Here is a 12,245-nt window from a genome sequence, read left to right as displayed (position 1 = left end):
TTGTTATTTATTTACCTTATAAATCTATTATATGAACCAATGTATTTTTATTTTTATTATTTATTTGCCTTATGATTATGATTTTTATTATTTATTTGCCTTATAGATGTATTTACAATTCCAGATCCAATGGGAGGTATTTTACTTTTTTCAAATGAGTTTTTTTAATAATTTGTGATTAGTTTATTTATTTTTCGCCACCGCTCTGTGTTTTGATTAAAGAAGGTCAAATTTTGTTTCTTTTAAGTATAAGTATGATTTATTCAATTACTTGGTCTTTAAATTAATTTTTACAATTTTTACTGGAATGATGCGTAAGTGAAGCCTTCATTTAGGCCTTGTGGTGATAGGCTCTTTAATCTGTATATCCAGCGGGTTTCTTCTTGCTGTAGTTTTTTGTCTATGTCGCCTTGTCTCGGGCCAGATTTCATTTTAGTTATCCCCCATATTTTTAAACTGCCGCTTTTACCGCCATGTACAGCTTGTATATGTCTAGATAGTGTAGTCTCTGTTTTGAGGTTGATGTCACTAAAGTGTTTTGATACTCTCCTGCGGAGTTGTTGTATTGTTTTTCCCACGTGTATTTTGGGGCAGCTACATTGTATGGCATAGACCACCCCTGTTGTCTTACAGTTTATATACTGGGAAATTTTATACTTTTTGTGATCAACTGGATTTTCAAATTCTTTACAAGCTTGCATTTTACTGCAGAATTGGCAATCTCCGCATGGGTAAGATCCTTTTGTGGTGAGCCATGTGTTTTTTTCTGTTTGTTGATAATTCCACTGGAAATGACTATGTACAAGCTGTTCTCTGAGGTTTGGTCCTCTTCTATAAGTGATTGTGGGATATTGTGTGATCACTTTCTGTATATCCTCATCCATTCTTAAAATGTTCCAATATTTCTTCAGAATATTGCTGACCTCTTGATGTTTGATGTCATATGTGCCTATGCAGCGCACAGTTTTTCCGGCGCTTTCTTTTTTCCGGCGCTTTCTTTCTTACAGGCGCAAGATCTCGAAAAATGGTGACCTTCATATTGTTAGCTTCTCTTGCTTTTGACATTATTAGTTCCTTTTGTTGAAAGTTGAGGAATCTGCATATTATATCTCTGGGGGGGTTGGTGTGCCGGGGTACTGGGCGAAGTGCCCTGTGAGCTCTTTCGATCACAATTGGTTCAACGTAGTCTGGGCCTAATAGTTTTAGGCAAATTGTTGTTACTGCTTTGAAAGACACCTCATTAGCAAAGATTTCTGGTATCCCCCTAAACCTCATATTGTTTCTGCGTCCTCGGTTGTCTTGGTCTTCTATATAGTCATAAAGTCTATTTAGGTGCACTTGGCAGCTGGAAATGTTGTCTGAGGTCACTTTAGTGAATAATATTATGTCGGCTTGTGTCATATCCAATGAGTCAACTATTGCCTATCTGGCGAACATCTCTTTTAATTTCAAAGAGCTCTTCCATTACTGTCTGGATGATTCTGGATAGTTTTTGTGGAAAAAAAAAGGCTCTTGTTAAGGGAAGCATTTCTGTGTTCTTCAGATGTTATATATATTACAGGGACTGGATGGAGAAGATGAGGAGGTTTTGTGGGGGGAAAGGCATAGTACTGGATTCTTTTTCACCTTTGAAACTACCCTACTGTCCAGCACAGGTGTCACGTTTGGCTTCCGACCACGTCCTCTGAGATTTTCCACAGTGACATCCTGTATTTTTTGCTCAAATGTAAATAAAAGCTGAGAAATGTTTTTTCCCCCCACAATAATACCTCTTGTACATCGTCTTATTATCTTTTGGGAGACACCTATGTCATTTCCTGTCAAAAAATTACTTGCTGATTGAATAAAAGTAACTTTAAGTCAAAATTTGCCAGGGGTATGAATAATTATGGGCAGCACTTGCTTGCCTATTTTCACCATTAGTTATGCGTTGATTGCATTATTAAAGATGTTGGTCATTAAAAGTGTATGTTTTAATCACATTTCTAAGGAGGGGTCATTGTATCTTCAGTGTTTGTCAGCTAGTAGAAAGATCAGTCCTGTAGGTAGATACACTGAAGATGAAATAGGTGGAGCTGGAGGTCACTAAATAAGAAAAGATGTTTTTCGCATAAAGTACAGGAGGTGTAATTCTAAAGAGGACACTAGATGGCGGCAGAGGATTAAAAATGAGATACAGCCCCATACTTAAAGGGGTTGTCCAGGATCAAACACATTTTTTAAACATGCAATATCACCTTATCTAGCAGTTTCAATGTCCCCCTGTTGGTTTTCAATATTTTCAGCACTTCTTCTTCCCCACGGAATGTTTACATTTCTGAAACTGGGTTATGTAATTTCCAACCACACTGCCTTGTGGGTCCCACAATCGCTGCCAGGCTGCCAGGCTATATAAATAATAGTAAAAGTCCAGCTCACCTGCATCAACAGTTTTAAGAGTGCACGGATGGGATGAGACCCAAGCATATAAACTTGAACGGAAAGGAAGAAAGATCCAGCACCTTGTTTTTCTTGCTTGACGTTTATTCCACAAACCAAATGTACAGCGGTGATAGAAACCTCCAAAAATAAGCCCCAGTACGGTCTACATGTTTCGAACCAGATGGTTCTTAATCATGACCTCCACAGTAAATTTCCAACACAGTGTATATATAGAGAGGTGAACACAGAAATCCCTCCCCCATTAAACTAGCAGGGCGGTGCTGGTTATCTCAGGTGTTGTAATTAAAAGTGCTAACAGAAATTTAAGTGCACAAAAACACATTCAGAATTAAAAATTAAAATCCAAAATGAGCCATTATGAACAAACATTCTATAATATTATTGCATCCAGCAGGTAGGAAGGAGAGAAATAAGAGTGCAGTCACGAGATATAAAAAATGAACAAATATATGAAAAAATCTGAAAAAGCTCTGTCTGAACACTCCTCTGCATCTAAAGAAGCTCTGTCTGAACACTCCTCTGCATCTAAAAACGCTCTGGCTGAACACTCCTCTGCATCTGGAAACGCCCTGTCTGAACACTCCTCTGTATCTGCTGGGTGCAATCCATTTTAGTTCAATTAGGCTATACAATAATATCCTTCAAAGTTGCAACATGGTGTAGTTGTTAATGCTATCAGTAAATATACATAAGTTCCTTTCTCTGGTTTAGTCCTGCAGGGCTTCTGGAATTTAGTTTTAAAATCCAGAAAGCTTCTCTTTGATATACAAGCTTTTTGAAATCTCCGCCTCTTGTGGGCAAAAACACTCTTTCTATAGCATAGGCTGTAAATGAAGATAGACTTCTATTATGAGCCGTGATAAAGTGTTTTGCCGCACTTGAGATATTAACATATGCAGGATTTAATATATAATTAATGTGCTCCAACAGCCTCACTTTAAATTTTCTGGTTGAACAACCCACATATATTAGCCGGCATTCCTCGCATTCAATAATGTATATAATTCCTGATGTATTACAGTTAATGTAAGTTTTAATATGATATTTATTGGTACCTTCAGAATCTTGGAATTGTTTTTTTGGGGTATATGTCAGGCTATATGTCACAGCAGTCTCTATTCATCCGTGTATTCCTCCCCCCCCCCCCCCTCATTGCTATTTCGCCTCCTGCCTCTCATATGTAATGTAGAAGGGAGGTGTGGACTATGTTAAATAGTCTTCCTCCAGTGCAGCTGTACTAGAGCGACAGGCTAAAGGGAGGCTGCCATGATAGGTTTTGGGGACGAGGGGACGTCAGGGGAAGTCGCAGGCTAGATGAGGGCAGTGTGAGGTTAAGTGGGGAGGAGGTTGGGTTAAGGAAAAGGGGTGGAGCTGTAGGGTTTTTAAGGGAGTGAAGCGGGAACCCAGGCGCCATTTTAGGTAGAAAAAGCTCTCACCCACCCTCCCCCTTTTTGGGTAGCTGCGAGGGGGGGGGGGCAGAAGGGGTTTGGGTAGGTTATTATTGGGAGAGTTTTTGGGGACTGGGTTTTTTGTCATAGCAGTCAGGCGGTAGGAGGTCCTGGAAGACGGTGGTAGGGCTTGGTGTTTGTGGATGGGAGGGCCTCAATTGGTGGGGCTGCACTACTAGGGTTGGAAAGTTGGTTGTTTCAGTGGGGTGTCCATCACTCAGTGTCTCCGAGCTGGAGTGATACGGCTGGAGGCAAGGTGGATTGAGCCGGGTGTCTGGTGCACCAGTTGGAATTGGGGCTTCTAGGACCTCCTTCGTGAGGTCTAGGTATATTTGTGGTCGGATCAGCTGTCAGAAAGGTGAACCTAACCTATCTAACCCTATCTACAACCAGCAGTGGAGTTATGCCATAACTGCCGTGGTAGGGCAGCCTAAAGGGGGCCACCCTAATGTGAAGTGACTGTAAGATGGTGTGGGTGGGTGGGTGAAATCAGCTGAATCAGCGTCAGCCTGGGCCCACAGGTGCCTATAAATAGTCTAGTAATCAGCCAGCCTGGGCCCACAGGTGCGTATAATTGGCCTTGTAATTAGCCTCCCCTCCCACAAATGCAGGAATATATTTGCTTAATACATACAGTGGGATGCGAAAGTTTGGGCAACCTTGTTAATCGTCATGATTTTCCTGTATAAATTGTTGGTTGTTACGATAAAAAATGTCAGTTAAATATATCGTATAGGAGACACACACAGTGATATTTGAGAAGTGAAATGAAGTTTATTGGATTTACAGAAAGTGTGCTATAATTGTTTAAACAAAATTAGGCTGGTGCATAAATTTGGGCACCACAAAAAAGAAATTAAATCAATATTTAGTAGATCCTCCTTTTGCAGAAATTACAGCCTCTAAACGCTTCCTGTAGGTTCCAATGAGAGTCTGGTTTCTGGTTGAAGGTATTTTGGACCATTCCTCTTTACAAAACATCTTTAGTTCATTCAGGTTTGATGGCTTCCGAGCATAGACAGCTCTCTTTAAGTCACACCACAGATTTTTAATTATATTCAGGTCTGGGGACTGAGATGGCCATTCCATAATGTTGTACTTGTTCCTCTGCATAAATGCCTTAGTGGATTTTGAGCAGTGAGTGTTTAGGGTCGTTGTCTTGTTGAAAGATCCAGCTTTGTCACTGATTCTTGGACATTGGTCTCCAGAATCTGCTGATACTGAGTGGAATCCATGCGTCCCTCAACTTTGACAAGATTCTCAGTCCCTGCACTGGCCACACAGCCCCAAAGCATGATGGAACCACCACCATATTTTACTGTAGGTAGCAGGTGTTTTTCTTGGAATGCTGTGTTCTTTTTCCTCCATGCATAACGCCCCTTGTTATGGCCAAATAACTCAATTTTAGTTTTATCAGTCCACAGCACCTTATTCCAAAATGAAGCTGGCTTGGCCAAATGTGCTTTAGCCCACCGAAAAGCGGCACTTTTTGTGCTGTGGGCGGAGAAAAGGCTTCCTCTGCATCACTCTCGCATACAGCATCTCCTTGTGTAAAGTGCGCCGAATGGTTGAATGATGCACAGTGACTCCATCTGCAGCAAGATGATGTTGTAGGTCTTTGGTGCTGGTCTGTGGGTTGACTCTGACTCTCACCATTCGTTGCTTCTGTCTATCCGAGATTTTTCTTGGTCTGACAATTCGAGCCTTAACTTGAACTGAGCCTGTGGTCTTCCTTTTCCTCAATATGTTCCTAACTGTGGAAACAGACTGCGGAAATCTCTGAGACAGCTTTCTGTATCCTTCCCCTAAACCATGATGGTGAACAATCTTTGTCTTCAGATCATTGTTGTTTTGAGAAAACTTACAACTGACCGCCTTAAATACTCTTTCTCATAATTGGATTCACCTGTGCATGTAGGTCAGGGGTCACTGAGCTTACCAAGCCAATTTGAGTTCTAAAGGTTTTGGAATCAATAAAATGACAACAGTGCCCAAATTTATGCACCTGCCTAATTTTGTTTAAACAATTATAGCACACTTTCTGTAAATCCAATAAACTTCATTTCACTTCTCAAATATCACTGTGTGTGTCTCCTATATGATATATTTAACTGACATTTTTTATAGTAACAACCAACGATTTATACAGGAAAATCATGACGATTAACAAGGTTGTCCAAACTTTCGCATCCCACTGTATATGTTACATGTTATGTTTGTATTAATAAAAGGCTGCTGTGGCCATTTAATTCCAATATTCGGCTCTGTGTCATTTTTAGCAGGGGTTATGGTAACTAGGTAGGGTAGGGGAGTGTGAGGATAATGGGGAGAGAATATCGGACCCGAGGGAATTCCCCAATAACCTAATCATGGCTTTTCATTATTAGGAGATAAAAAGATGTTTGGTGGTCCTGGTGCTGTAACATCACCACCTTGCTAGTTGTCTGGTGGGAGAGCTCCTCCTCTAAGTGTATGGTCAGAGCTTCTGACTTGAGTGTAGTGGCTCCAGTTATAGAAGGTTTGTGGGGAGCCTCCTGGTTGTGGACTCCAGCTAGCAGCAGTCTCTGATGTCTCAATATGGCTGCTCTTTCAGGCTATATGCATACATATGCCTGCAGTAAGCTCTGATAGGTGCGGAGCTGAATCTCTAGTCTTGGGCAGGGTGATGTCGGCTCTTGAAGATGGGAAGGCCTGCAAGGTCACAGGACTGGGCATCCAACCAGCGGTGCAATCCAGAGGCACACTCACCAGGGTTGAGGAGAAAATTTTGCCCTCGGCTCCACCGTGAGGTAGTTCGTACTTATTGAAGTGGCACTGGAGCCTTTGTGGCAGCAGATTCTGCCTCCCCTGAGTGTGCGGATGGCAGATACTCTATAATGGAGTCTTAAAAGGGGGTTTAGCTAGCCGGGTGGTAGTGGATTTTTTGACTTGAGGCAGGAGCTGCAGGGAAGCGCTTCTAGACAGCTCTGTGGCTAGCTCTGCCCCCCCGCCCCTGATGATTACTGGTGTCTTTGTAATCATATATTGTGCTTATGAATAAAGCAGTAATATGTAGATTAGCTTTCTGAACATATATCACTGTGGTAAAGCTATAGTACATAGTGTATATAATATGTAGATACTAGAACACAGCTCTGCTCTCAGTCTAGCCATGTCAATCGGGGGGGGGGGGGGGGCGTGTGCAGAGCATAGGGGGTGTTATAAGGCAGTGCTCAAAGGATTCAAACCCATCTCTCGGTGCTCAAACACAGTGAGTTTCTGTGTACGTCATTCAGTGAGTGTCTGAGTGCGTGTCTGTCTGTCAGTGTGTGTGTCTGTCAGTGAGTGAGTGACATGAGGGGGCGGCAGAATATGGATCTTTGCCTAGGGCGGCAAAAATCCTTGCACTGGCCCTGCCAATATCCTCTTTTCCCAGTGACCCATCTTCTCAAAGTCGCTGTAGGGACCCTCATAATCAATCATCTTGTAGCGCCTTGCTGCCGTCTGCAGCTGTGGGAGCAGGAAATATTTGAATGTATCCCAATGGAGGGCCCCCAAAATAAATTATACTGGCGGCCCTAGGCAACCCAGTCCGACACTGAGTTATGGTGTGCAGGACTCTGTCCAATTGACCAGTTAAAAAAAAAATATTAAAATTTCAGTTAGTTAAAAAAAAATGTTGTTTTTGAGATATTGGTTTGCATCACAGTTAACCCTTTCATGACCAAGGGTCATTGATGCCCCAGTGTCCAGGTCAAAATTTACAAATGTGACATGCGTCACTTTAAGTGGTAATAGCTTTGGAACACTTTTACTTATCCACGCCATTCTGAGATTGTTTTCTCGTGACACATTGTACTTCATGACAGTCATAAATTTGAGTCAATATATATCTCCTTTTTTTTGGAAAAAATCCCAAATTTACCAAAAAATTGTAAAAATTAGCAATTTTCTAAATTTCAATTTCTCTGCTTCTAAAACAGAAAGTGTTACCTCATAAAAAATGTATTACATAACATTCCCCACATGTCTACTTTATGTTGGCATCATTTTGGAAACGTTCTTTAAATTGTTTAGGACATTACAAGGTTTAGAAGTTTAGAAGCAATTCTTAACATTTTTAAGAAAATTTCCAAAACCCACTTTTTAAGGACCAGTGCAGGTCTGAAGTCACTTTGTGGGGCTTACATAGTGGAAACCCCCCATAAATGACCCCATTGTAGAAACTACACCCCTCAAGTTACTTAAAACCAATTTTACAAACGTTATTAACCCTTTAGGTGTTCCACAAGAATTAAAGGAAAATGGAGATGAAATTTCTAAATCTCACTTTTTTAGCAGATTTTCTATTTTATTACATTTTTTTCTTTAACACATTAAGGGTTAACAGCCAAACAAAACTCAATATTTATTACTCTGATTCTGCGGTTTACAGACACACCCACATGTGGTCGTAAACTGATGTACGGGCACACGGCAGGGCGCAGAAGGAAAGGAACACTGTATGGTTTTTGGAAGGCAGATTTTGCTGGATTGGTTTTCTGAACGCCATATGTTTTTTATTTTTATACCGATCGTCTTGTGCAGTGGCTCATTTTTTGCAGAAAGAGTTGAAGTTTTTATTGGTACCATTTTTGGGTACATAGGATTTTTTGATCATTCATTATTACACTTTATGGGACAAGGTGGCCAAAAAATTGGCTGTTTTGGAACAGTTTTTTTAGTTTTTTTTACAGCGTTCATCTGAGGGGTTAGGTAATGTGACAGCTTTATAGAGCAGATCGTTACGGACGTGGCAATACCCAATATGTATACTTTTTCTTATTTATTTAAGTTTTACACAATAATAGCATTTCTGAAACCAAAAAAATGATGTTTTAGTGTCTCTATAGTCTGAGAGCCATAGCTTTTTTATTTTTTGGGTGATTGTCTTAAATATGGGCTCATTTTTTGCGGGATGAGGTAACGGTTTGATTGGTACTATTTTGGGGTATAGTCGCCTTTTTTGATCGCTTGGTGTTGCACTTTTTGTGATGTAAGATGACAAAAATGGCTTATTTTTTACACCGTTTTTATTTTTTATTTTTTATGGTGTTTATTGGACGGGGTTGATGATGTGATATATTTATAGAGATGGTCGTTACGGACGCGGTGACACCTAATATGTGTGGTTTTTGTTTGTTTTTTTGTTTTTTTTTATAGGAAAAGTAAATTTATTTTTTACATTTTTATTTTTTATTTTTTTACTTTTATTATTTTCACTTTTTTTTTTATCAGTTCCCTCTTGGATCTTGAAGATCCATTGAGGCTGATGGTTGTACTATACTTTGCAATGCTCTTGCATTGCAAAGTAAAATACAATCAGATGCCTGTAGGTGGCAGCACTGGACGCCTATACCATGGCAACCGGACGCCTTTGCAAAGCGTCCGGTTGCCATGGCAACCATCGGGCGCTGCGATCGCAGCAGCCCTGATGGTTGAGAGAGAGGGAGCCCCCTCCCTCTATTAACCTCATGGATGCCGCTACTGCGGCATCTATGGGGTTACAGCAGTGTCAGCATAGAGCAGACACATGCTGCTGATGGCGGCGGCTCAGGAATGGAGCCGCCGCCATCACACACACAAGGGGGACCGCATCGGGGGCAGGGGACAGCGGAGAGCGCTGGAAACGGGGATAGGGGGACAGCATTTTACTTACAGATGGGGGCAGGAGGGGGCGGACCGTATCGGGGGGTCAGCATAAGAATAATGACAAGAAGGGGGCACAGATCGCGGCAGAAGGGGCGGACCGCATCGGGGGGCAGATCAAGAACAAGGAGCACAGATCGGGGGCTTCAAGGGGGCACAGATCGGGGGCTTCAGGACACATTACCGATTTCAGGCTCTGATCTGCAGAGCGCAGATCAGAGCCTGAAACCGGCATTTTAACACTGACGCGATCCGATTGGTTAGTCTGCACAGACTAACCAATCGGATCGATTGCCGGCAAGGGACCACTCTGATTGGTCCCTTGCCGGCATTTCTGCACTGTATGCTGTCCGTGACGGCAGCAGGGCAGTAGCAGAAGCTTTAATCCAAGCGCTTTGCAGCGCTTGGATTAAAGAGCTGCCAGAACGTTTATATACGTGGTAGCTGCACGGGGTATGTGCAGCTATCACGTATATATACAGATTGCAGACGTGAAGGGGTTAAACAACAAGTATACTTGACTGTCCAAGCGATTGTTTCTTTCAAACATTTTTCAAAGTTAAATACATTTTGTTGTTAAGCGTTTGCCAGACATATTGTTCTGCATCACAGTAATATAGCAATTATGGGACTCTGTCCAAGTGACCTTTTTTTTAAAATTCAGAAATATTTTTCAACGTTAATTACATGATTTCTGTTGTTCAGACTATGGCCTCATGCACACGACCATTGTTTGTTTCAGTCCCGCAAATTGGTGATCAGTTGTTCCGTTGCCCGTTGCCTTTTTTGTTTCCGTTGTGTTCCCGTGTGTCTTCCGTTTTTTGGCGGACCGCTAACCGCGAACCACAAATAAAAAAGGAAGGAAAAAAAATGTAATTTTATTATCCCCACCCAGGATACAGGTATATAATGCTATTCACCTGAGTGTTTGGTGGCAATTTTCTGTAGTCTTTACAGGGTACAGAGTGTTGTTGGCTTTGCTGATCTTTGATTCACAGTTTGCGTCTTGGGTTCACCATGGCGGATGACTCTGAGGGAGAGGTCATACTGCACTGGCTTATTTCTCGTAGATGGGGACAGCGCTCCCTTTTGTTGGACGAGGAACCGATTAAAAGGCGGCGATTTTGGGTGCATCTCATTGTTTCCCAACGCTACCAAGATCTTTGTCAGCATCCAGAGAAGTTCTTTTCGTTCTGTCGGATGTCAGTGTCTACATTTGATAGCTTGCTGTCGTCTCTACGTATTGTCCTTACCTTTATGGATACCAATATGAGGCGCAGCATTACTCCTGAGGAAAGGCTCATCGTCACGTTGAGGTAAGCAGTATTGTACTTTTATAGTTCAAACAGTAATGTGCAGTGCTTCTGTCATGAGGACCATGTTAGCGAAAATGGCTGGTGTTACACATGTGCTAATGATTTTAGAAGTTACCTTTCTTTGTCCATAATATGTATGTATCAATGACCTTTTTAAAAAAAACTTTTTGTAAATCCCTGAGACCTAAGATGGCAAGATGAAAGGTAGTCGTGTATTTAAAACAGGTTTTCCTTTTGGGTTTGCCTAACTTAATCATCATGCAGACTGTTTAAATCATCCTTAATTTGGCCATACATTCTGCAGGGAAATGGCGTAAGCACAGTTGGGGTAACATAGCACCCCAATTGCTGCTAGTGTTTTGTTCATACACACAAAATCATATTGGAAATGTTGTTATTTATGAATGGACATTGTTTAAACACGTGTCTTATAAAACATTAGAGGAATCATGTATTGTATGTTCCTTTTTTTTAGCTGCTTACAGTTTTTTTTTCCCCTCTACAGATTCCTTGCAACTGGCAACTCTTTTGCATCCCTGCATTTTGAGTTTCTATTGGGAACCTCAACAATTTCTCAGATTGTGCGTCACACTTGCCATGGCATCAACTCCGAGAGACGGTGATGCCACAGCCCAAGGCGGATGATTGGGTTCGGATTGCTGAGGGCTTCAATATTTCTTCCCAGTTTCCAAACTGTATCGGGGCAATGGATGGCAAGCACATCCGTGTGAAGAAGCCGCCACACTCAGGGACACGTTTTTTCAATTATAAACAATATTTTTCGGTAGTGCTTATGGCTGTTGCTGACAGTAACTACCGGTTTATAATGGTTGATATAGGGTTCCTATGGAAGCACTGCGGATGCTCGCATCTTTAGTGCTTCTAGAATGGGTGAGCAACTTCATGCCAACCAGCTTGCCCTGCCCGAGTCCAGAAGACTGCCCGGATATGCAGGTCTGCCGGCTCCATTTGTCATCGTGGCGGATGAAGGGTCTCCATTGACTCACCATGTTATGCGGCCCTTCCCAAAGCGTGGTTTTGATGTCAGGAGGCTTCCTCTTGATGTCTGGAGGGTGTTTTTGTCATCCATAGTGATGGATCCGGAGAATGCTACTCTGGTGATTCAAGGTTGTGTTGTTCTACACAATTTCACCAGGATTCACGAGGCTTCCTCTTCTGTTGACATGGAAGATTTTCTGTCGTCAGCAGTTTAGGGATTGGATAGGACCCTGCATAGACGACCTGGGACTGCAGGCATTGCAGTTCGTGAACTCTATGCAGACTGCTTTTTCAGCCCAGAGGGGTCCTTGCCATGGCAGATGGACGCTATTTATGGCAGTGTTAAATTTCTCCTGTGCTCACTATTTTGTCA

This window comes from Bufo gargarizans, chromosome 1 (genome assembly GCF_014858855.1).
Source record: "Bufo gargarizans isolate SCDJY-AF-19 chromosome 1, ASM1485885v1, whole genome shotgun sequence".
Taxonomy (NCBI): Eukaryota; Metazoa; Chordata; class Amphibia; order Anura; family Bufonidae; genus Bufo; species Bufo gargarizans.
The sequence above is the reverse complement of the archived record's forward strand: the minus strand, read 5'-3'. Positions refer to the sequence as shown.